Here is a 27838-nt window from a genome sequence, read left to right as displayed (position 1 = left end):
ACAGCATGATTAAATCCCAGAAAATTCATACACGAACTAGACATATACAGAATGGCTCATGCAAAAAATTGGATCATTTGGATGCAAGGAAGCATGTCAAACAAAATTGGGAAAATGCACATCATTCATATAGCACCAAATGTAACACATAACTTCAAAAAATCATAACTCTCAATCCACAAATGGGAAATCCACAAACTCTATATGGAAACAAAGGTCAATGTGTCTAGTTTCACCACAAAAAATTTCAGGCTCATTGGATATGTCATGAGTATTTCACAAAAGGAATGGCAAAATGTATCAATTATGCATACATGTGAAGAAAATAATTATCAATTAAAATCCAGCCAATGGAAAATTAATTAAAAAAACACAATCAAATACTAGACATTTTCATGAGTTTAATGCAAAAAATCCCATAATTTTTGGAGTTAAAATGAATTAAAAATGAATTGTTGAAGTTGAGTGATATTTGAAGCAAAAATGAACAAGTTGCATGAATAACGAGTCAAACATAGGGTCAACGGTGGCAAAGCTGTAATATTGAGCTCACTTACTTAAACTGTGCGTTTTGGCCCTGCGAAAGGAAATGTTCCTATTGGCTCTCAGCCAATGGAACAGTACATGCGCCAATGGATGAAATTCTGGGTTTTAGCATAAACCCTAGGGTTTCTAACAGCATGTGTTCATGGCTATGGCATTCATCATTCAAGCACTCGATCAAAACATCATCGAATAAGCAGCAACATGCAAAACAACGATCATACAACAATCCAGCATCCACGACCAAACACAACAAACACCAACATGTGGATTTTCTGAGCAAGTTTAAGGTTTTCAAACAGCAGGGCATTAACAGCATCAAGTTCATGTTCATAAAACCAGCTTCAAGCAAAATCAAACAATAACATGGCATTGGTACAGCATCATGCAACTCTCAAGCAACAACACCAAACAAATCAAGTGGAATTTCTGGGCATGGCATAGGGTTCAGCTCAGCAACATGCTTCATGTAAACAACACAAGTTCACCAAGTTTCGACCAAATAATCACAACAGCATGGCATTGACATACATCATGCAACATGAGCAACAACAATAGCCAATCCTCATAAAAACATGATTTCTGGAAAAGCCAGGGTTTCAACAACAACAGCATTCATCATTCAATGTTCAAACATGGAAATTTCGAAATGTCCAGAAATCCAAATCATGCATACCAATAGCATCAGCATACTTCAAGCATCACAAATATGGTGTTCATTTCCATTAAAACAACCTAAACAAACCAAATCGAAGGAAAACAATATTTGTTCATGAAAATGAAATTCCAGATTTCTCCATCATGAGAGCACCATTTTAAATGAAACCAATTGCATTGAAACCAGCATATAAGGACCTTTCATAAGCATAGCATAGCAAGGCATAAGAAGGGATTCGAAAACTTACTTGGTTTGAAGAAAATGGTGAATCCGAGTTGCTTTGATGGTTACAAGCTCAAACAGGTGCTTCAAATGCTTGGAAACGATGAAGGGTTGGATGACTTTAGCTTATTGATGCTTGGAAATCCACACACTATGATCTGCCATTGTTGAACTTGATGAAAAAACAGAGTGAGAAAATGCTGTTACAGCAAGAATACAAGGCTTGCTATGGTCTCCGAATGCTTTGTATGTGAAGGAACCAACCAAAGATGCAAGGGTTCTTTTGAGTTTTTCACAGAAAAAAAAAAGTATGCAGAAAAGCAAAATGAGAGAGTATGGAATTTCTGTCGTGGCTGCTGTGAACTAGGGTTGAAATGCAGAAAATGAAGCTTAAATATCATCTGTTTTAGGTCCTTAATCCATGTGCTAAGTTGGTTTATGTTTAATGAGGCATTTTGCATTCTTGCTAATTGGCACAAAAGTGAGTATGGGAGGGTGCAAGCTGGTCGAATGGGCCTTAAAACAGGCTGTAGACAGACCATGTAAATGCTGTTTTTGGCTTGCCTGAGGATTGCTGTACTTGTTTTTACTTATGTGAAGCCAATTGCCAATTTTCAAGTTTTGCATTTTGGTCCATAATTGTGGCACAATGGTGATATGAACATGGTTTAGGAATTGGAACAAGTTTCAAATGTGATTCTAAACATTTCCCAATTGGCCAAATTAAGAAAAAGTCAAAGAATCAAAAAGTCAACTATGAGTCAAACTTGATTTTTTAATGAAATAGGTCCAAAAATGCCATTTTGATTGGCAAGGTTTTGATGAATGAAATTTATATTTTTGGAAAGAGGAGGAAAAATGTGGTTTGTAGGAAAAAAAACCCACCAAATTTGGCCTTATGGTTTGAGAGATATGGCCCTTTGAAGTTCACAAATTTCTGAAATTGATTTGATCATATCTTGACAACCACACATGGGATTTGGGAGTTCTTGGACTTTTTGAAAATGGGGGAACAAGATCTTCAACTTTCATGTTGGGCAAAAATTCATTTGAAGCTTGTATCATGATGTAAGTTTAAGATCAAGAAGTTTCCATTTTTGGCAGTTGAAATTACAGGTCCACTTTCTATTTCTGGAAAATTTTCTGTTTGACTTCAAATTCTTCCATGATGAGGTTTGGCATGATACATGAGGCCTATATGAGCATGAATGAGCTCCTCCAGATCAATTCTATCCATCAGATCACTGATTAAATCCACTGTTGACCAAGTTTGACTTTTCTAGGGTTTTGAGTGACTGAACCACTTCTGATGAATTCCAAACCCTAATTCCTTGAGAACTTGACTTCAAATGATGTCCCAAGATATATGAACTCTTGATTATTGATCATGGTGCCCAAATTCTGCAAGAATGGCCACCATCCATTGCTTTGACTGACGGTTGACCATCTTTGACCTAATTGCTAATGATTGCTTCAACTGCAAGCAACAAGGTTAAACTGACAATATTTTTGTACTTTTTGGTTAGTAAACATATGAAAGCAAAGATATACAAATTCAAAACATGCTTGGTGATCAAGAAACAACCCACAAGGCAATCCACCCACTAGGAGGGGACTAAGGTATGCAATGATCCTTGAGGTCATGATATGAATGATATGGGCCATGAGGGATCTTAGGGCCCAAAATTGGGGTCTTACACCGGCAGTACAGATTCTTCCTCCAAGTCCCTGTTAGCTCTATTGTGGGGCATCCCCAGTAGAGTGTTGTCTGAGCCTCATCGTGGGGCATCCCCAGTAGAGTGCTGTCTGAGCCTCATCGTGGGGCATCCCCAGCAAGTTTGCTGTTTCGGACATTATTGTGGGGCAGTTCCCCAAGCAGAGCGTTTACTGAAGACTTCAACTTTCGCCTCTCCAGCAGGCCAGTCTTCCTCTCCACCAGCATGGGTGTTTTTCTTTGAAGATTCAGTATCCGGAGGGTCGACATCCCCGTAATCCGGCATTCCCTCAGATAGATCCCTCAGCGGAGTTTGTTTGCACGAGGAGCTTTGTCAATGCCTTTGTATTTCTCATCAGAGATCTGGTTGCCCCTTGGGGCCTGTGATTCTTTCAGCGAGTTGTTGTGGCGCGTACGCCTGTATGTTGAACTCTGTTCTCCAGTTGTGATTGACGATCCCTCCAGAAGCCTCTCATGGCTCTTCCTCCTCTGCAGGATGACGATTTTGGTTTTCTCTCCGGGCGGTTGATTCCCGGACCTGCGTGTTGAGCATGTCTTTTTGTCAGCATTCATCATACATTTTAGGTAGAATGCATACATGCATAATCATAACATTTGGATACTCATGTTGCAGCTGTCGCCGGGTATCTGTTGATGGTTGTCTCCTGCTATTTTGTTGATACGAATCTCTCCAGTAGATTTTCCTCAAGAAAATATGGGTGTGTCCGATCTCTCCATGTAGAGTTTACCCCTTAAGCAGAAAGTGTCTATCCTTTCTCGCCATTTCCCCACTGAGATACATCCTCGTGGATGACGGTTGCTTCCGTTCCCTCCCTACACGGGATGGGTTGTCCCTATTGAGTTCTTTCCTCATTAGGATGAGTCTTGTTTCAGTCTGCCTTTTTGGATCGATCCTGAATTGGCTTCCTATTGGCTGTCTCTTGTGCTTCCCTGGGGCATAAATGAATAGTCGCTCACTAACCGGCACTCATTCATCTTATCCTCAGCGGATTTTGTTGGCCTCTACCTACAAACCGGTAGTTGTAAGTCCTATCTTTGTGGTTTTCTATCCACTAGCTGGTAGTTGTAAAATCCCACGTTCTCCCCTTGGTGGAGTTAACCCTTTGTGCTCATCCCGATGATGACTGGTTACTTTTCCATTGGCCTCTACCTACAAACCGGTAGTTGTAAGTCCTATCTTTGTGGTTTTCTACCCACTAGCTGGTAGTTGTAAAATCCCACGTTCTCCCCTTGGTGGAGTTAACCCTTTGTGCTCATCCCGATGATGACTGGTTACTTTTCCATTGGCTTCTACCTACGAACCGGTAGCTGTAAGTCCTATCTTTGTGGTTTTCTACCCACTAGCTGGTAGCTGTAAAATCCCACTTTCCTCCCCTTGTTGGAGTTAACCCTTTGTGCTCATCCTATCGATGACTGGTTACTTTTCCGTGGTTTTCTGCCTACTAACCGGAAGATGTAATCCCTTCTTTGCAGTTATCAGTATCCGGTTTGTGATATTGATATTCTTTCCCCTCTGGATACTTGCCTTAATCAAGCAGTATTGTCCCCATTGGGTCTTCCCCTTCTTTTTTGGATATTTGCTCCGAGTTAGCAACTTTATCCTCTTTTGATTGGTCATCTTTTGCATACCTAGTCTGGTACCCAGATGCCTTTGTTTTCGGTCGATTATTCATTTAACAACCTACAACCCGGTTATGGATAATCTTCCATGCGAGGTTATTATCTACGTTCTGACGGCTATAGATAATATATCTCATGCACTCTTTGGTCAATCTTTCGATTGTTATCACCAGCAGAGTAAGATTCGTATTCCCTGTGGAATCGGATGTTCATCCTTTAACAAGTTTGCCTTTGCTCTCTTCAGGATGTTTTCGGTCGTTTATCCATTTAGCAACCTACAACCCGGTTATGGATAATCTTCCATGCGAGGTTATTATCTACGTTCTGACGGCTATAGATAATATATCTCATGCACTCTTTGGTCAATCTTTCGATTGTTATCACCAGCAGAGTAAGATTCGTATTCCCTGTGGAATCGAATGTCCATCCTCTAACAAGACTGCTTTTCTAGCCCTCTTCAGGATGTTGAGTGTTTTGGAACACAAACCAATTCACGCTTGGTCGGTCACCCGTTTCATACCTACAACTCGGTATTCTTGGTGTTCCTTCCTATTTGCTCGCTGTCGTGACCTTGTTCCCCGGTGAGACCCCCTGCAAGTGTTCAGCTTGGCCCTGTCATCTTGTGGATGTCAGTATCCCGTCAGCACCCACGTGTATTGTTTCTTTGGTGTCGGTAAACACCATCTGTCGGTGATTTCCAGTCATGCGTAAGTGTCTGGTCTTCTTTGGTGTCGGTAAACACCATCTGTCGGTGATTTCCAGTCATGCGTAAGTGTCTGGTCTTCTTTGGTGTCAGTAAACACCATCCTTCGGTGATTTCCAGTCATGCGTAAGTGTCTGGTTTTCTTTTGATGTCGGTAAACATCCTCTTTCGATGTTCATAACGTCGCCCTCCCTTCCCTAGTGAAGTATTCCTCCTCTCCGTTGGTGTCGATAAACGTGAGTCTCCCTTTCGTCCTATGACGTCTGGCTGAGTTTTCCTCCTCTCCGTTGGTGTCGATAAACGTGAGTCTCCCTTTCGTCCTATGACGTCTGGCTGAGTTTTCCTCCTCTCCGTTGGTGTCGATAAACGTGAGTCTCCCTTTCGTCCTATGACGTCTGGTTGAAGTTTTCCTCCTCTCCGTTGGTGTCGATAAACGTGAGTCTCCCTTTCGTCCTATGACGTCTGGCTGAGTTTTCCTCCTCTCCGTTGGTGTCGATAAACGTGAGTCTTCCTATTCGTCCTATGACGTCTAGTTGTACCTGTCCCCCTGTGGATTTACCTCTCCGTTGGCCTTGGTGAACGTTGAGTGTTTCCTAGATTGTCCGTTGGCATCTAGTTGTGATTTCTTTTCCCATTCATCGTCATTGCGATGTCTGGATGTGGCCGTACCTTTTGAAAACAAAAAAAAACAAAAATACCCAGTAATAAGAATCAAATCCCAGTGGACGTTTCCATTGGTGGATCCCAGTCGGTGCAAATTTCTACGGTTCTTAGTATTCAATCCCTGTTTACCCTGAAAGTCTGACAGCCGTTGCTCTCATCCATTCGGGTTCCCAGCTGATTGAATAGGGGCAGCTGTAGCACCTCAAATTTGCACCTATCATTGTACATACCATCTCATATTAGGTCATAGCATATCATGATCCATTGCATAGCATTGCATTGTCCCCAGTTGCCTCAAGAGCAAGCAAATCAAGAATTAGGTCAAACTGATCAGGAGATCAGTCAACCAAGCAAGCAAGGTTGTTTCTCAAGGAGACAAGGCCCTAGGGTTTGTTCAACAAGTTCACATGACTTGGAGGTCTATTTGAAGTGTTCAAGTCAAGGGTTGAAGGCTCAGAAGCCATCAGTTCATGCACAGTCAGGCAAAAAACCCTAGACAGTCAACAGTCAGTCAAAGCAGTGGATGGTGGCCATTCTTGTGGAATTTGGGCACCATGATCATTAATCAAGAGTTCATACAACTTGGGACATCATTTGAAGTCAAGGTCTCAAGGAATTAGGGTTTGGAATTCATCAGAAGTGCACAGTCAGGCAAAAACCCTAGAAAAGTCAAAGTTGGTCAACTGTGGTTGATTTTGTGGATTTGATGGATGGAAATGGTTTGAGAGGGCTTATTCATGTCCTAATAGGCCTTATGTGTCATGGCAATCAACATCATTGAAGAATTTGAAGCTAATCAGAAAATTTCCCAAAATAGAAACTGGACCTGTAATTTTAACTGCCAAAAATGGAAACTTCTTGATCCTCAACTTGCATCATGATACAAGCTTCAAATGATTTTTTGCCCAACATGAAAGTTGAAGATCTTGTTCTCCCATTTTCAAAAAGTCCAAGAACTCTCAATTCCCATGCATGGTTGTCAAGATATGATCAAATCATTTTCACAAAATCTTGAACTTCAAAAGGCCATATCTCTCAAACCATTTGGCCAAATTTGGTGGGTTTTTTTCCTACAAACCACATTTTTCCTCCTCTTTCCAAAAATATAAACATCATTCACCAAAACCTTGCCAATCAAAATGGCATTTTTTGACTTGTTTCATTTAAAAATCAAGTTTGACCAATAGTTGACTTTTTGATTTAAACCTTTTCAGCATATTTGGTCAATTGGGAAGTGTTTAGAATGTCATTTGGGACTTGTCTAAGGCCCAAACTCGGGCAAGCTTGCTATCATACCACCTCCATTTGCATTTTTGGCCAAATTAGCAAGTTGTGATTTTTACTTCATTTCACTTAAGCAAGCTTAACACTTCATGAGCAAACAACAAACAGCAAATACAAGGGTCATTTGCAGCATGACTAAGGCCCAATTCGTGCAGCCTCCACACCTCCACTTCCACATATGCAAAATTAGCAAATATGCATTTTGGTTCATTTAAGCAAAGTGGGATTAACATTTGATTAAGCAATGCTAAACAGATGAATATAAGCATTTTTTCTGTCCATTCCAAACCCTAGTAGCAGCTGTCTAAACATCAGAAAAACTCATTCTCTCCATTTTCCATTTTTTGACATCTTACAATTTCTGGCCAAATCTTCCAAAGGGGCTCGGGTTGGCTTTGCATTTTCATCATCTACCAACAGTATTGAGGTTATTTGGAGCCCTTTTTCTTTGCTGTAACATCATTTCTTGTTGCTGTTACATGAGGACACATCCATGGCAGATATGATGTGAGCGGTTTCCAAACATCCATGAGCTAAGTTTTCTTCATCATCCAACTTGTGGAAGCATAATATGCGTCTGTTTAAGCTCATAACAGCCAGAACATCACTGCATATCAGTTTTCTTCAAGAATAAGTAAGTTTTCGATTCACTTGTTTCTCAAATCCATGCTATGATTTGTGTAGTCCTTGCCATGCTGAGTCTATTGAAGTTTGTCTCATGTAATTTGGTTGACTAGTTTGCAAGAAATCTGAGAATGAAGTTTTGTGTTCATTTGCATTTTTGCTCGAATCTATTACCATAGTTTGTTTCCATGAAAACCATGCTTGGATTTGTATTGTACATGCTCCAATGGTCCTGTTGGTATGCCATTTATTCATTTCTGAAACTTTTTGTTCATGAGCATATGTTTGATGATGAATGTTCTTCTGCTCGATTCCAAGTATGGGTGTTGATTTACTGAAAATTAGAGGTAGATTCATGTTGTCCATGCCCTAATGAATGTTTCCATGTATTTGATTTTGATTTCTGGGATTTTCTGGAAAAACACGATTTAGAGATGAATGTTGTTGCTGCTAAAACCCTAGGTTGCTTGAAGCTTAAACCCTGCCCAGAAATCATGATTTTTGATTGGTTGTTTCGTTTGAATCTCTATGCATGTTACTGTTCCATTGAAAACTAGTCAATCAGGTTATTTCGTGTGTCCATGTGAAACGCAGTGTTTTGTTTAATGAGAGTGATATTTACCACAATGCCACTCGGTCAACATATTTTGACTTCTCATCCATGCTCTTTGTTCATGTTGTTTCCAAATTGTACCTCAACTTCCAAAAATCATTTCTAATTCATTTCAACTCCAAATTTCATGCCAATTTTTGCATAATGATCACATGATTGTCTAGTTTTTTATCATTATTTTTAATAATTTTTTGGATCATTGGATTTTAAATGGCTCTAGGGTTTGTGAAATGTGACCAAAAGTTGTACATGTTGCCAAAACCATTGTGAAATAATGATGATGCATCCATTGTTTCTGAAATTTTTTGTGGAGAAACTAGACACATTCACCTTTGTTTTGATGTAAAGTTTGTGCATTTATCATATGTGGTGTGTAAGATATGATTTTCTGAAGTAGGGTGTGACAATTTGTGTCACACCAATGTTATGCAATTTCTTGATTTTTGTTCACTTGCTTCATGACCTCCAAATGATCCAATTTTTTGCATGAATCATCTATCATATGTCTAGTTTGTGCATGAATTTTCTTGGATTTGATGATACCATTTTCCATTTAATTGTGAATTTTCTTCCCTGCCTAGTCAAATGTTGACTTTTTGTGCTACACATTGCCATTTCATTTGGGAAATCCTCATGCCTTATTGTATGATCATGAAATTTCATATGTGATAACTAGACATCTTGAGCTTTACATTTGTGTTGGTCCCATCCATTTCTCATCTGTTTTCACTTTGTTATGATTTTTTGAAGTTGACTCATGTTTGTTGACCTTCATTGTGCATGCTTAAATTTGGTTTGACTTCTTGATTTTCATTGACTGCCTTCCTCTCATCCAAATGCCATGAAATTTGACATGCTTACCATGCTAGATGTTAGGATTGAATGTGATTTATTTGATGATTTTTGAGATTGTTTGGGTTGACTTTTGATGCAAGTCATTCTGTTGACTTTTTGTGCTTTCATTTGCCTTACTTTGACTTCAAATGTTCATGAAATGATGATAATGATTGATATGCATGTGAACCCAATTGGACTTGCTTCTTGATTGATTGAATTTGATTTGGATTGAATATGGTTTTATGTTTTGACTTTTTCATTCTCTTTTGACCCTAGGCTTGCCCTAGTGGTCCAGTTGCTTACTGTTGAGTTTATGTTTTCAGGTTGAACCCCAAGTGACCATTGAGATCAATTTCTTTTGCTTGAGTTTGCTTGAATAGCATTGTTTAACTTTGTTTGTTTTGTAGGTGACTTGACTCACAAGCCTAAGTCTTGTGCCTTGCACACCCATTTGATTCTGATTACTCATTGGTGTCTGTTTTCTTCTGTTTTGTTTGTGAACTGTTTACTGATTAGTTTGACTTTTTCAGGTACTTTAGTTGCTTAAGTTCTCTGAACTTGCTTTGCTTTGCTTTTTAGCAACTTGCTTGAGGTATAATCTCTGTTACTTCATGTAGTCTGGAGACCCGGCCTGTTACTTGGCCGGGCAAACTGTCTGAAGTCCTCCTTAAGAGGCGATGCTTGTGTATGTTTAATTTGTCCTTGTACAGAGTCAAAGACCTCCTAAGTGAAGAGGCAATTGGCAGAACCAAGGGATATGCAATCTATCCCCTGCTATTCAGTGTGTCTTCTGTCTTGCTCACACTACTGTGTTGATGCATTTCAGATAAAAACCCAAGATCTTGTGCAATTGCACAGTTGAGTCAGTATCAAATGTGTAGAAGGGTTCCCACTTTCTGAACCCACACATTCTTGTCAAATGCTCTCCCAGGCCAGGGATAGAAGCAATGAGGCACACCCCTCATCTCCTTTCATCTGCTTCACCTTAGCCTCTCAATGGCAAGGTTAAGAGCACACTTACCCTATTCCAGTTGGCCCTAGTGCCTAACCCTTGTGTGAGCCTCTTGTATGCATATAGAGTGTGCTTCCTGTGATTGTCTGTTTGCTTTGCCTCTTTAGGTGTAGCTTGGACTTGCCCTTGTGCAAGGTAGGTTGTGCTTGACTTGCTTCCTGTGCAAGTCAGGTCTGTGTGGCTTACTCCCTGTGTGAGCCATGCTTAGAATTGTTCTGCCGAACTACGGCAACTCTGATTCTCATGTTCAGATGAGATACGTAGGCACGAGACGCGATGTCTTGCCGAGTTTGACTAACCACTAACACTGATTTCCTTTCTCTCACCCCTGTTGTGATTGAGATATCCCTCTTCTCTTGCCCTAGTTGCAATCGAGACTTTGCTTCTTCCTGTGTCTGCTTAGGATAGGTTGGCCCTTGTGCCATCTAGCTAGAAACCTTAACTTAGGGTTGACTTTTGCATGACAACATCTAGGCTCGAGTCGTAGTCTCCCTAGAGTTGTGTCTCCCTCTGTTATCTGGTTAGGCTAGATCCTTGTCCCTGCGTAGGGGAACTACATCGCCCTGATCTTCACACCAGATGAAGTATGTAGGCAGGAGATTGAGCTGATCTCTCCGGGCGCCTTTCTTTTCTTTTTGTGTTTTGTTTGACAGTTATAGGCTGAGTCCCCGACTCCCTATCTATCTGTTGTGTGTGTATTAGGTTCGGATGTCAATGTAAGTCCAGTGATTGGCATTTGGGCTCCATGTTTGCCTCTTTGTGTGTGTTTTAGGTTCGGATGCTGACATAAGTCCAGTGATTGGCAGTCGGGCTCCATGTTTGCTTGTGTTTTGTTTGTTTGTGTGTGTGTCAGCCGAGCTACGAATGCTCTGATTCTTCTCTCGTCCGAGAAGATACGTATGCATAGGATGCGATATCCTAGCGAGCATGTGTCGTTTCCCCAGTCCGAACTACTTCGACTCTGATGTCTATTGCCTGATAGACTAAGTAGGCCCAGGATACGATATCCTGCCGAGTCAGTTTCAGTCAGTCTCTTTCGTTTCTTTCAGCCAGTGTGTGTGTGTTTGAGCAGTGTTATAGCAACCAATATTCCTTCCTAGTGTGCGTGGATCCCGTAGAGTACTACGGATGCGTAGGGGTGCTAATACCTTCCCTTCGCATAACCGACTCCCGAACCCATCCTCTTTGGTCGCGAGACCATGTTCTTTCCTAGGTTTACTTCGAGCGTTTCCTTTCCCTCTTTTGGGATAAATAACGCACGGTGGCGGCTCTGTTGTTTCTTTCTTTTCCCGCCGGTTTTTTCGCGTAATGCGACAATTGGGATGTGGGACCAATGATTCGAGCCTGAATTGGGTTTGAGCCCTAACCATGGCGGACATGGGGGAAAGGTGGACACCTATGTGGGTTAGAGTCCCATACGGTGAAAGATACCCTAGGTGGGTTAGAGTCCCATACGGGTGACGGTCGCTTGAACTGGGGATTAAGCCTCATAGAGGACCCGATATCCACCGCGAAAGTCGAATCATACGAGCATGCATGAACCGGGCCTAGCTTAGACGTAAGTCCGTTCGGGAATTGATGCGTCGTGATCTGAATAATGATCGTGGTTGAGTTATGAGAACTCAGATGCATGTTGCCATACAATTGTGAGTTAGTTCCCCATCGCTCAAGTCTTCGTTCCCTTGTTGACTTGAGTTGGATATGAGCTGAATACCGATTAGAAAACCCTGTAGAGCCGAGTGGACCCATAAGATAGGGAACCCACTGAGATTATTATCTCACCCCATGTTGTTGATTATTTTTCAGGTGGTTCTGAGCAGGATAAGGGTAAGGGCAGGATAGAGTGATGTCTTGCTTACCTGAGGACTGATGGCTTTTCTTCCGCTGTATAGATATTTTTTTTGAGATCATTGTCTAATGATCTAGATCAGTAGTTTTATTTTGGGCACTCTTATGTACATTTATGCCATATTATGTTATTTTGGGCATGTATTGTATATGTATGATGTGCTGCTAGGCACTTATGTATTTCAGTACCAGTTTTACACTATGTATAATATGTATTCTAGACATATATCATATGTGGGTGTTACAGTTCGTATCAGAGCAGGTTGTATCCTCGACCTAGCCATGAAATATTATAAGTATTCCTTTCTGCCTCACATGTGGGTTATCATCATTGTCCTTGGTGTTATATTCATAGTATTAAGCCTGATCAACTTAATCCTATTTGTATGACATTCAGGATCATGGTTGACGGACGCAGAGGTCGTGGTAGACCCAGAACCCAGAATTCGGACTCTGAACCGCCAAGTGGTAGTGAAGGTTTTAAATGGCCTCAATTTATGCAACAGATGCAACAGCAACAGAATCAATTCATGCAGCATATGATGAAGCAGTGGAATAGTGGTCTGCATCCGCAAGAAGTTCCACAAGAAGTTGTAGGTGGTAGTTTCCGAGATTTCTATCGCATGAACCCTCCTGGGTTTCATTGTGGAATGAATCCCGTGGAGGCTTATGGGGGGACACCCAACATAGGGAGAGCGCTCCCTGCCTGTGAAGGGGTGCAAAGACAATGTAGTATGGCTGAGAATAATTTGAGAAGGGTTCAAGGAGGGGTTGATCAGTATGGAGTTGGCTAGATGAACCAGGGAGGACCAAGTCATCAATTTAAGCCTAGACATCGACCCTTCAAAAGAAGGCAGGTGCAACATGCAAGACCTAACCAACCTCCTCAATGTCAAACATGTAAGAAGTATCATTTTGGAAGATGTGTTAGAAGTGGAATTAGGTGTTTTACTTGTCATAGGGAGGGACACATGTCTAGGAAATGTCCTCGGAATAAAAATCAGATGCAGGGGAGGAGTCTCGGTCGAGCTTATACTTTGGATGCAAGGAAGGCTAAGAGCAACGATGCCTTAATTGTTGGTACGTGTTTCATCAATAATCATCCTTGTTTTGTATTGTTTGATTATGGGGCGACACACTCTTTTATATCAATTCGGTGCATGAAGCGTCTTGGCTTGCAAGCGATTCCCTTGTCTCTTCCTATGGTGGTTACTACCGCCATGGATGATGTGGTTGAGACACCGTCGATTTGTGAAAATTGTTCGCTCTCGGTGAATGGTAGAGTTTTTCATATTGATCTTATTTGTTTACCACTTAAGAAGGTTGATGTGGTTTTGGGGATGGATTGGCTTTCCGCCAACTCGGTGTTTATTGGTTGTGAAGAGAAGTTGATTATCATTCCATCTAGTGAAGCTACTCCAAAGGATGTGTTAACTACAATTTTGGAAGGTACGATTGGCATGGTTAATTTCTTATTTGAGAATGAAAAGTCAGTTCTCTTGGCTCTTACCAAGGAATCTAGCGATAATTTAAATGTTACACAAATCCCTGTTGTTTGTGAATTTCCGGAAGTTTTTCTTGAGGATGTCTCCTCTCTTCCTCCTGAAAGGGAAGTGGAATTCTCTATTGATCTGGTACCTGGGACGACTCCAATCTCCGTCTCTCTGTATCGCATGGCGCCACTAGAGTTGAGAGAGTTGAAGAATCAATTGGAAGAGTTGCTAACTAAGCATTTTATCCGACCTAGTGTCTCACCATGGGGAGCTCCAATGTTACTAGTAAAGAAGAAGGACGGTAGTATGCGGTTGTGTATTGATTATCGTCAATTGAATAAAGTTACTATCAAGAACAAGTACCCTCTGCCTCAGATAGACGATTTGTTAGATCAGTTGAAAAGAGCCTGCGTGTTCTCGAAGATTGATCTATGATCGGGCTATCATCAAATAAGAGTTAAGAGTTCGGATGTGCCGAAGACCGCATTTAGAACCCGATATGGCCATTATGAGTTCCTTGTAATGTCGTTTGGTGTAACGAATGCCCCAGCTGTTTTCATGTGTGAAAGAATTCTTTAACTTGAATTAACTTTTAATGATAGCAAATTGTGTGATCATCATCCAAATTGGTTGTGCATTGCATTACATGATATATTTGTGTTCTTACTTTGTAATTCATCCCATTCTATTGTTGCATAACCACACATATAAGCCTACATTGAAAATTTCCTTTAAAATAACAATTAAAATGCATTTTATGTCAGTATGTATCAATACATGACCCTTTGCATCGATACATGTAGCCTGTGATTAATCACAAAACAATTCTTGTTCAGTATGCATCGATACATACGAACCATGCATCAATACATGGAAAGCCAAAAACTCTGTGCATCGATACACACGACACCTGCATCGATACATGACTACTTGAGTCAGCCTGTGCATCGATACATACGCATTGAGCATCGATACATATTAGTGTAAAATTCACATGCATCGATACACACGATTCCTGCATCGATACATGATTTGTTAATTTCACCAAAAATCTATGCAACTTACAGTATGCATCGATACACCCTTGTATGTATCAATACACAGAGTTATTTTAAGTCATAACAGCAACTGTTTTTTAAAGGATATAAATACAGGTTTCAACAGCAGGTGAAAGGCACGAATTCATTGAGCAAAAAGACAATTGAACACAAGATCAAAGAAGTGTTGGAGCAATTGTCAGTGAGCACATAGAAACCTGAAAGAGACTTCATCTTCTTCATCTTCTCAATCACTTCCCTTCAAGAACATTTACACATAACAATTCTTGTTCTTTGGATTAAAGAAGGATTGAGATAACGTTCAGTGGTACGATCAAGGATCTAGTTGTGGGTTGCAGTGGAACGATCGAGGATCTAGCTGAGTCGAAGATTGAAGGGGGTTTCTAGGAAAAACCTACTGGTTTGTCCTTCAAGAACTGGTGTGTTCTTGAGGGTTTGGGAGTCACATTTGCAGAACAGATTCAGCCGCAGCGTTGCGTTTGGAGATCGGGGGATTTCGCAAGCAGGTCGTGGAACCGGTGAATTGTTTGCAACTTTGTGCAGGAAAATCTTGATCGAGCTCAGATCAAGTGAAGGTTTATACAAGAAGAGGTTCTTGGAGTTTAGAAATTCTGTCTTTGTATCAAAACCTTGTATCAACGGATTCGGCAATAATTGATAATCAAAGTTCTCAATTTCATTTGAAATTGAGAGGGAGACGTACCCACACGCGAGGACGACGTGGGGAACTTCCTTAACAAATCTCTGCGTATCGTACTCTTACCTTAATCTTCTTTACGTTTCAAAACTGTTTTGCAATTCTGTTAGTGTGTGGTGATTGATCATATTTCTGGACAGCAGTGATAATAAAACCTTTAGTCATACTCCATTGCTGTTTATCATCAAACACTCACACACCAACTGTTTGACAAAACGGTTAACTTGATTGTGTTCATTGGAAATAGTATTTGAGGATAAGCGCATTCAATCTGTTAAAATTCTGTGTGTATTATTTCTGTCATTCTCATTAAAATCCAGCAACTGCACTTGCGTGTCCGGCTTTCTAGTAGCGGTTCAGAATAGACGGAAGTCGATTCGGGACCGATCTTTCCGCCATTTTTGAAAACTCTGATTAAACGTTAAATCCGTTAATTTTTAAGAGGTGATCTATTCACCCCCCCTCTCGATCACTAGCCACACCGTCTAACAAGTGGTATCAGAGCGCCGGTTCGCTGGTGCTCTGTGGCTGCCTGTAACAGTATGGATTCTGAACCAAAGGGGGCGTATAATAGAGCGCCTATTTTCAACGGTGAAAATTATGGCTACTGGAAAGACTGCATGCGAGTTCATATAAATTCTGTGGATAGGTTAGTATGGGCTGCCATTGAAAACGGCCCGTTTCAAATTACAATGACTAATGCGGCTGGCGCCATAGTACCTAAACCAGAAGATGATTGGAATGAGAAAGATGAGAAAAAGTGGTCGTGTGATTGGAGAGCTCGAAACATGTTAATTTCAGCACTTGGTGTTGATGAATATTATCGAGTATCACATTGCACGACAGCTAAAGAAATGTGGGACGCTTTAGAAGTTGCCCATGAGGGTACTACTGAAGTAAAACAGTCCCGCATTAACACACTCAATCAAGAGTTTGAGCTCTTTCGCATGAAATAAGGAGAATCCATCTCCGACATGCAAAAGAGATTCACCCATCTAACTAACCGATTGAATGCTCTTGGAAAACCTATTTCCAATGAAATTGCTACTAATAAAATTCTCAGGTGTCTAAGCAGGGAGTGGCAACCTAAAGTTACAGCAATCAAGGAAGCCAACGATCTGACAAGACTTACGATTACAACACTGTTTGGAAAGCTGGAAGAACATCAGCAAGCTCTGGAAAGTCTTGAAAAATATGAGAATAAAAGTAAGAAGGAAAAGGAGAAGAAAAGAGACAAAGAGGGAGAGAAGAAGCCAATAGCTCTTGTGGCTTCTAGCTCTAAGTCCTCACAAAAAGAGCAAAGCGACAATGATTCAAGTAGTGACAAAGACTCGGATGATGAGGAAATGGGACTGTTTGTAAGGAGATACAATAGATTCATTCGAAAGAATGGAGTTAAGCATTCCGACAAAAATCTCATGAAGTTTCGAAGACAATCCATAAATTCGAAACAAGAAGAAAACAAGAAGAGTAGAGGAAGAGGATCATGCTTTAATTGTGGTAAATCCGGACACTTTAAAACGGACTGCCCTATGAAGTATAAGGACCAAAGAAAAGACTCACCTAAAGGGTACAGCAAGCAAAGGAGAGCGTATATTACATGGGAAAGTGATAGTGATTCATCAAGCACACAAAGCTCAAGTGATGATGATGAAGCTGCAAATCTGTGCCTTATGGCTCACACAAAAATTCAGTCCTACCACAAGAAGAAAAACAATGACAAAAAGGTAAAACAAGCCTACTTCAATAACTTCTCCTCTATGTCTTTTTCGGAATTAAAAATAGCTTTTGAAAAACTGCATAACGAAGCTGTAGATGCTTTTAAACGACTAGCTTCCGACAAACATATCTTCTCTTTTTTGGAAGGTAAAGTAAACAAAGCTGAAATTGATTTAGAAGCATTGAAAACTAGTATTGCAGAAAATTCAAAAACTATTGACATTGATGGATGTAGTAGAGTTAGGTATTGTGACGCTTGTTATGTTTGGCAAAAAGAGGTAAACACTCTTAAGGTCAAACTAGAGAAAGCGCTACAACCTAAAATTACTTATGCCGTTGACCCCAAGTTGTTTAAGAAGTCATTGAATCCTCCATATGCAAAATACTCTTTTATTTTAAAGGATTCAATGAACAAGAAACAACAAACACATCATCATGGTTTATGTCATTATTGTTGTCATGCTGGCCATACCATTGAGAAATGCAAATTTAGGAGATTTCTAGTCCCTAAAGGTATCTATCAATGGAAGCCAAAAGGCAACCATGTTAACACTTACCCTCTTGGACCCAATGAAAATTGGGGACCAACTTCTCTCTTTTGATGTTGTAGGATGAGTGCCTTGCCTCCGTAGATAGAAGGTGGTTTCTTGACAGCAGCTGCTCAAGGCACATGACCGGTGACATATCGCTTTTTATAGATTTCAAGGCAAAGAAAAAGGGATATGTTACTTATGGAGACAACAACAAAGGAGCTATACTCGGCAAAGGTAGTGTAGGTAATCCCTCCACCACTACTATTTCAAATGTCCATTTAGTTGAGGGACTTAAACACAATTTGTTAAGCATAAGTCAACTATGCGACATGGGCTATAAAGTTTCGTTTACAAAAACTTGCTGCATAATTGAACATGCTGAACAAAACATTGTGTTTAAGGGTGTAAGAGTAAACAACATCTATATGCTTGACTTGTTTGATGTACCGTTAACAAATACTAAATGTCTAGTCACCTTGAATGATGATTCTTGGCTTTGGCATAGACGTTTAGCTCATGTTAACTTTGACTTGCTAAACAAGGTGGTATCTAAGGATCTAGTAGTTGGTCTACCAAAAATAAAATTTTCAAAAGACCACCTATGTGACGCGTGCCAAATGGGAAAGCAAACAAGGGTGTCTTTTAAATCTAAAAATGTAATTTCAACTTCACAACCCCTTGAGCTTCTCCATATGGACCTCTTTGGACCTTCTAGGACAAAGAGCCTAGGTGGAAACTACTATGGCTTTGTAATAGTTGATGACTACTCTAGATTCACTTGGACTATATTCCTTCATAGCAAAGATGAAACTTTTTCTGCTTTTAAAAATTTTGCAAATCTGTCCCAAAACAAAATGAATTCCAAAATAGTTACAATTCGTAGCGATCATGGTGGTGAGTTTCAAAATTATCACTTTGAGAAGTTTTGTGACAAGTATGGCATTGAGCATAACTTTTCAGCCCCTCGCACTCCACAACAAAATGGCGTTGTGGAGCGTAAAAATCGTGTTTTAGAGGAGTTGGCAAGAACAATGCTTAATGAGGGTGGATTACCAAAATACTTTTGGGCTGATGCTGTTAGCACAGCCTGTTATGTCCTAAACAGAATCTTAATTCGCCCTATTTTGAACAAAACTCCTTATGAACTTTTGAAAGGAAGAAAACCAAACTTGTCACATCTTCACGTATTCGGTTGTAAATGTTTTGTTTTGAATAACGGTAAGGAAAACATTGGGAAGTTTGATGCAAAAGCGGATGAAGGTATTTTTCTTGGTTACTCAATGTCAAGTAAAGCATATAGAGTGTATAATAAGCGTTTACTTACTGTTGAAGAGTCGGTTCATGTTTCTTTTGATGAGTCTTATCCGAAAAATGTCGGAAAAGGTATTTCTTTTGATGACGCAGGTGTATCTACAGAAGACATACTCAAGGAAGCTGTTGAGGAAATTGATCAGTCCAAAATAGCTGCCCATGAGAAGGAGGAAGATACAAGTCATGAAGAAATTGAGGAAGAAAAGACAGCTGAAGTGAATGATCTTCCAACAGCTTGGAGATCCTCAAAAGACCATCCCATCGATAACATTTTGGGAGACATTTCAAAGGGAGTAATGACCCGGTCTAAGATAAGTAACTTTTGTTCTCACTTCGCGTTTGTTTCACAAGTAGAACCTAAAAATGCCAAAGAGGCCTTGATTGATGAATTTTGGCTAATGGCCATGCAAGAAGAGCTTAATCAATTTAAAAGAAATGACGTTTGGGAACTTGTCCCTCGTCCGCGAGATCATCATATCATAGGCACTAAGTGGGTTTTTAGAAACAAGCTTGATGAAAACGGAGTGATTACTAGGAACAAGGCACGCTTAGTAGCACAAGGATATAACCAAGAGGAGGGCATAGACTATGAGGAAACTTATGCTCCAGTTGCTCGCCTCGAAGCTATACGTCTCTTGCTTGCCTATGCGTGTTCTAAGGATTTTAAGCTTTACCAAATGGACGTAAAGAGTGCCTTTCTTAATGGTGTCATAAATGAAGAAGTATATGTTTCACAACCTCCCGGTTTTGAAAATGCTGAAAATCCAGATCATGTTTACAAATTAAAAAGAGCTTTGTATGGTCTTAAACAAGCCCCTCGGGTTTGGTATGAAAGGCTTAGCAAATTCCTAATTGATCATGGATATTCAAGAGGTAAAGTGGACAATACTCTCTTTATTAAACACAAAGGGAAACACATTCTTTTAGTTCAAGTTTATGTCGACGACATCATATTTGGTTCAACTAACATACACTTGGTCGAAGAATTTTCTAAGGTTATGCAGGGTGAATTTGAGATGAGTCTAATGGGGGAGCTAAACTACTTCCTAGGACTGCAAATAAAGCAACTTGATGAAGGTACTGCAGTATGTCAAACAAAATACTGCAGAGAACTGCTCAAGCGCTTTGGAATGAATGACTCAAAATCAATCGACACTCCAATGCCTACCAACGGAAATCTAGAAAAGGATGAGCACGGTAAGTGTGTAGATGTCAAAAGATTCAGAGGTATGATCGGATCTCTCCTGTATCTTTCTGCTTCTAGACCTGACATCATGTTTAGTGTTTGTATGTGTGCACGCTATCAATCAAATCCTAAAGAATCGCACCTAAAAGCGGTAAAGCGCATATTTAGATATCTTCATGGAACATCTAAATATGGGCTTTGGTATTCTAAAGGAAGTGATTGTAGCCTAGTAGGGTACTCCGATTCTGATTTTGCTGGCTGCAAATCAGATAGGAAAAGTACAAGCGGTACGTGTCATCTATTTTCAAACTCCTTGGTCAGTTGGCACAGCAAAAAGCAAGTTTCTGTGGCTCTGTCAACTGCAGAGGCCGAATACGTTGCAGCCGGTAGTTGTTGCGCTCAGATTTTATGGCTTAAGCAGCAACTACAAGACTTCAACATTCAACTCAAACGTATTCCTATCAAATGTGACAACACTAGTGCCATAAACCTTACTAAAAACCCTGTTTTACACTCACGCACTAAACACATAGAGATTAGACATCATTTCCTTCGCGATCATGTTGAAAAAGAAGACGTTGTCTTTGAGCACGTTGACTCCAAAAATCAGCTTGCTGATATTTTCACTAAACCATTGGCAACGGAACCTTTCTTCAACATACGTCGTGAATTAGGAATCTTAGATCTATCTCATTTGATGTCATAAGCATTTTACATCTTAATTATATTATGCCTCACCGTGTGTGACAAGCACTGTTTTAGATGTCAATTATCCTTCACAAGATCTCTCCAACAGAGGTAATATCAATCCTTTCTACAATTTTCTTATTGATTAGTGATTGTGTTTGTTAGAACAAATATGCTTACTCTAGTTGATGTAAAGTTTGCTTGCATATACTTCCTGTCTATAATGTGTGCTCATTAACAATCTGATTTCTGAGCAAAATTATCATGACAGAGTGCAACTGCATAATCATACTGCATTAAAACTCATTAAAAACCAGTTCAGCATCAGTATGTATCGACACATACGAAGCCTGCATCGATACATATGCTCTGAAATTAAATTTTTTGAAAAACTGCTTCAGTATGCATCGATGCATCTATCGCATGTATCGATACACAAGGCAATTGTAAACACTAGGCATCGACGCATCCATCGCATGTATCGATACACATGACAATTTTGAAATACTTGGCATCGACGCATAACTCTCTGCATCGATACTTACTGCTGTCATCTGAATTAAATGCATTCTTTTTCTCTCTCATGCATCGACACATCAACCAATCATATCATCTCTTATCTCATTACTTCATCTCATCTGCCCTCAAAAACCCCAAAACCAGTGGCTAACCCTAATCCTTCTCATCTTCACTCTTTCACAAACTTGGTAAAACCCTAAATCTCATATCACCATGCCTCCACGCACCATTCCAGCCAGAGCCAAAGGAAAAGGAAAGGGAAAGGAAGCAGCCGGTACGTCTCAGCAACCACCAGATGTTCCTTCAAATGCCTTAGACATTCTTCATCCTGCCATTGCTGCTGAATTTGAGGAATCCTTCAAGGCCAGGTTGGTAATGAAACCTCATATCTTTGATAAAACAGATGTTGTTCATCTGCACCTAAATGAAGTAGTTGAACTGTTACATGCACAAAGACTTGGGTCCTTTCTATCTACAAAAGATGACTATCATGAGGATTTCATCCGGGCCTTTTATGCTGGTTTACAAACTGGTACAGGCTATATGTTCTGGTGTTCTATCGGAGTCAGAACATATACCTTTGAAGCCTGTCATTGGGAAACAGTGTTTCAAATGCCGCTTCCGTCGATGGCTTTCAAGTCCTGGCATGACCTGCATTTTGATCCTGAATTTGACCTGAAGGACTTTACAACCTCTATCCTAAAGATTGATAGACCGTTGAGTGAGGACGAACACGTCACGTCAGGTATGATCAAACAAACTCCGCGTATTCTTCACTGGATCATTACTCACATTCTGCGTCCAACCAACAGTAGCCACTCTCGGTTGGATAGGCCTAGCATACATCTTCTCTACATTCTGCAAAATAAGATTCACTTAAATTGGGCGAACTACTTTGTAAAACGTCTATTTCATGTGCGAGACAGCTCCAAAACTGTGGCTCTAGGGTATGCCTCTCAAGTAATGAAAATTCTCAAGTTTTGGAAAGTTACATTACCTATTGTGCCTCTCCTATCTCCATCTGCAGCTCAAGAATTTGACTCTGCCACTCTATCGCATATGGGATATCGATGGGACAAAGACCGCAAATGCTTCTACTTTTTTGAAAGAAAATCCAAAACCAGAATTTACAACTTTGACGTGCCTTCTGAACGCATCCATGTTGCTGAAGAACAACCTGATGAAGAAATGCAGGATGCGCCTGAAACAGATGTGCCTCAAGCTGAGGCCAATACTGGTTGGGGTGAGTGGGTGCCACGAAGGTGGTCTCCCACCAACTACGTACCTGAACCTACAGCCCCTCCATTCGCCGGTGGTACTTCAGCCTCAACACCAAATGCGGACATCACTCACATGCTTCAACAGATGGAAATCGTCAACAAAGAACGCCATGAAGAAGCACGGTACTGGCATGTTCAACAAACTGAATGGCACAACGAGCATCGGGAATGGCATGATGAGCATACACGGATGTATCACAATCAACACGCTTGGCACCAAGACTTGGTAAAATGGCATCAGGTGTTCTACAACGAAATGTCCGGCTTTATGGATGATTGTCGTGAAAATCCTGGGATTATGGACAGCTTTAGAAGCATTGAAGTTCAGAATCGATTTAGGCGATACTCCTTCATGGGCCAAAATCCAGACACAATGCCTCCTCCTCCGCCTCCGCCAAGCTACCGAGATCCTGACAGACATGATGAGGAGTCCTGTGGTGGCAACAATCCAAATTAACCAATCACCCTTTCATCTCACTGCATTTCATTTCATATTACTCATGTTTTATTTTGTTGCACATTATATGGTTTCGCTTATGTAACTCTTAAACTTGTTCGCACACGTAAAATGCTTTTCAATTTCTGTTTACCTCTATTTGTTATTGCCCTTACTGTTTGAATGATTCTCTGTGAATGATTCTTTAACTTGCAGCTTCTTTCTTTGTGATTGATAGCCTATTATCCATTTTTGCCATGCCCGGCTTCACTTTCTGCTTGATAACTATGGTTCTTCCTCTTTTTGATGTTGTCAAAGGGGGAGAAAAATGCAGATATGCACAAACTCAGGGGGAGTATCACACATCTTGCCAAGAATTTGCCATCATCAAAAAGGGGGAGTTTGTGAAAGAATTCTTTAACTTGAATTAACTTTTAATGATAGCAAATTGTGTGATCATCATCCAAATTGGTTGTGCATTGCATTACATGATATATTTGTGTTCTTACTTTGTAATTCATCCCATTCTATTGTTGCATAACCACACATATAAGCCTACATTGAAAATTTCCTTTAAAATAACAATTAAAATGCATTTTATGTCAGTATGTATCAATACATGACCCTTTGCATCGATACATGTAGCCTGTGATTAATCACAAAACAATTCTTGTTCAGTATGCATCGATACATACGAACCATGCATCAATACATGGAAAGCCAAAAACTCTGTGCATCGATACACACGACACCTGCATCGATACATGACTACTTGAGTCAGCTTGTGCATCGATACATACGCATTGAGCATCGATACATATTAGTGTAAAATTCACATGCATCGATACACACGATTCCTGCATCGATACATGATTTGTTAATTTCACCAAAAATCTATGCAACTTACAGTATGCATCGATACACCCTTGTATGTATCAATACACAGAGTTATTTTAAGTCATAACAGCAACTGTTTTTTTAAAGGATATAAATACAGGTTTCAACAGCAGGTGAAAGGCACGAATTCATTGAGCAAAAAGACAATTGAACACAAGATCAAAGAAGTGTTGGAGCAATTGTCAGTGAGCACATAGAAACCTGAAAGAGACTTCATCTTCTTCATCTTCTCAATCACTTCCCTTCAAGAACATTTACACATAACAATTCTTGTTCTTTGGATTAAAGAAGGATTGAGATAACGTTCAGTGGTACGATCAAGGATCTAGCTATGGGTTGCAGTGGAACGATCGAGGATCTAGCTGAGTCGAAGATTGAAGGGGGTTTCTAGGAAAAACCTATTGGTTTGTCCTTCAAGAACTGGTGTGTTCTTGAGGGTTTGGGAGTCACATTTGCAGAACAGATTCAGCCGCAGCGTTGCGTTTGGAGATCGGGGGATTTCGCAAGCAGGTCGTGGAACCGGTGAATTGTTTGCAACTTTGTGCAGGAAAATCTTGATCGAGCTCAGATCAAGTGAAGGTTTATACAAGAAGAGGTTCTTGGAGTTTAGAAATTCTGTCTTTGTATCAAAACCTTGTATCAACGGATTCGGCAATAATTGATAATCAAAGTTCTCAATTTCATTTGAAATTGAGAGGGAGACGTACCCACACGCGAGGACGACGTGGGGAACTTCCTTAACAAATCTCTGCGTATCGTACTCTTACCTTAATCTTCTTTACGTTTCAAAACTGTTTTGCAATTCTGTTAGTGTGTGGTGATTGATCATATTTCTGGACAGCAGTGATAATAAAACCTTTAGTCATACTCCATTGCTGTTTATCATCAAACACTCACACACCAACTGTTTGACAAAACGGTTAACTTGATTGTGTTCATTGGAAATAGTATTTGAGGATAAGCGCATTCAATCTGTTAAAATTCTGTGTGTATTATTTCTGTCATTCTCATTAAAATCCAGCAACTGCACTTGCGTGTCCGGCTTTCTAGTAGCGGTTCAGAATAGACGGAAGTCGATTCGGGACCGATCTTTCCGCCATTTTTGAAAACTCTGATTAAACGTTAAATCCGTTAATTTTTAAGAGGTGATCTATTCACCCCCCCCTCTCGATCACTAGCCACACCGTCTAACATCATGGACTATATGAATCGGATATTCCAACCCTACTTGGACCAGTTCGTGGTGATCTTTATTGATGACATTCTTATTCATTCTCGTACTCCTCAAGAGCACGGAGAACACTTAAGGATTGTTTTATCAGTACTGCAAGAGAAACAACTTTTTGGCAAGTTAAGTAAGTGTGAATTTTGGGTGAACGAAGTGAGGTTTCTTGGTCATGTAATATCGCAAGGAGGCGTATCGGTGGATCCATCTAAAGTTGAAGCAGTTATCAATTGGAAAAGACCGAAGAATGCTTCCGAAGTCATAAGTTTCTTAGGTTTGGCAGGTTACTACTGAAGGTTTATAAAGGGATTTTCACAGATAGCGTTACCGATGACTAGATTTACCCGAAAGGAGATTTCTTTCAAATGGGATTCGAAGTGTGAGAAGAGTTTTATGAGTTTAAGGAGAAGCTGACGACTGCCCCTGTTTTAGTCACCCCTGATCCTAGTAAGTCTTATGAAGTATTTTGTGACGCCTCTAAGAAAGGATTATGAGGGGTGTTAATGTAGAATGGTCAAGTTGTAGCCTATGCCTCCCGTCAGTTGAAGCCTCATGAAGAGAACTACCCAACTCATGATCTTGAACTGGCTGCTGTTGTCTTTGTATTGAAAGTTTGGAGACACTACTTGTATGGGGTGCATTTTCAGATGTTTAGTGACCACAAGAGTTTGAAATACTTATTTGACCAGAAGGAGTTAAACATGAGACAGATGAGGTGGATGGAATACTTGAAGGACTATGATTTTGAGCTTAAGTATCACCCAGGGAAGGCGAATAAGGTTGCGGATGCCTTGAGTCGGAAAGAGATACATAAAACTGAGTTGATGATGTTGGAATATGCGTTGTTGGAAAAGTTCTGAGATCTCAATCTTCAGTTTAGTTGGACGCAGGATGGTGTGATAATGGGAAATTTGAATGTTACCTCTAACCTAAGGGAAGAGATCCGACAAGGACAAATGATAGATGAGAAATTGCAAGAGATGTCGACTCAACCAGGTTTCACTCAGTCACCGGACAGAGTTATTCTGTTTAATCAAAGGATTTGTGTTCCGGATGATGTAGAGCTAAAAAGGAAAGTTTTAGAGGAAGCTCACAAAGGGGCATTTACTATACATCCGGGTTCATCGAAGATGTATCAAGACTTGAAGAAGGACTATTGGTGGCCTGGAATGAAAAGGGATATCGCAGAGTATGTGTCGAAATGCATTGTATGCCAACAGGTAAAGATTGAACATCAGAAGCCAGGTGGGTTATTACAGCCTTTAGAAATTCCAGTTTGGAAATGGGATAACATTTCAATGGATTTTGCGGTAGGGTTGCCTCGGACCCAAGGTGGTTATGATTCAATTTGGGTGATTGTGGTTCGGTTGACTAAGTCCGCACATTTTTTGGACGTGAAGACTACTTACAAGGCAAGTCATCTTGCACGGTTGTTCATTTCAGAAATTGTTAGGTTGCACGGTGTTTCTACTAGCATCGTGTCCGATAGAGACCCAAAGTTTACTTCAAGGTTTTGGAGAGCATTCCAACAAGCTATGGGATCGAGATTGTGTCTAAGTACCTCTAATCATCCCCAGACAGATGGTCAGACTGAACGGACAATACAGACACTGGAAGATATGTTAAGAGCTTGTGTACTTGAAAGTGGGGGGGAATTGGAAGGAGCTTTTACCATTGATTGAATTCGCATATAACAATAGTCATCGTGCAAGTATTGGGATGGCTCCTTATGAGGATTTGTATGGACGGAAATGTAGAACACCTTTATGTTGGACAGAAGTTGGCGAAGAAAGGATCTTACGACCGGAGATTATTCAAGAGACAACGGAAAAGATAAAGATGGTCCGTGATAAGATAAAGAAAGCATAAAATCGCCAAAAGAGCTATGCAGATCACAGGAGAAGACCATTGGAATTTGATGAAGGTGATCATGTATTTTTGAAGGTGACTCTGAGGTTGAGACTAAAAGGACCGTTTAAGTCACGGAAGCTAAGTCCGAGATACATAGGGCCATACCAGATTATAGAGAGAATTGGAGAAGTAGCCTACAGATTAGCCTTACCACCTTCTCTATCAGAAATGCATGATGTTTTTCATGTATCTCAACTCAGGAAGTTCATTCCAGATTCTCTTCAGCCTATTCTTCCAAGTTCAATAGAAGTAAAAGCAGATCTGACCTTCGAACCTCTACCAAGTTGCATTACAGGACGAGAAGTTAAGGTGTTAAGGAATAAGGAGATTCCTCTTGTTAAAGTTCAGTGGGATGAATCACACCCAGGCGACGCCACCTGGGAACTAGAGTCAGAAATGCGAGAAGCTTACCCTCATCTTTTCCAGGTAATATTTAAATTCGAGGACGAATTTTATTTAAGGGGGGGAGGATGTAATTGTTGGTGTAAGCCCTAGAGGCCAATACTTTTGGTACTTGTATCGAA

This window comes from Lathyrus oleraceus, chromosome 5, assembly GCF_024323335.1.
Source record: "Lathyrus oleraceus cultivar Zhongwan6 chromosome 5, CAAS_Psat_ZW6_1.0, whole genome shotgun sequence".
Lineage (NCBI taxonomy): Eukaryota > Viridiplantae > Streptophyta > Magnoliopsida > Fabales > Fabaceae > Lathyrus > Lathyrus oleraceus.
Note: the sequence above shows the minus strand (reverse complement) of the source record.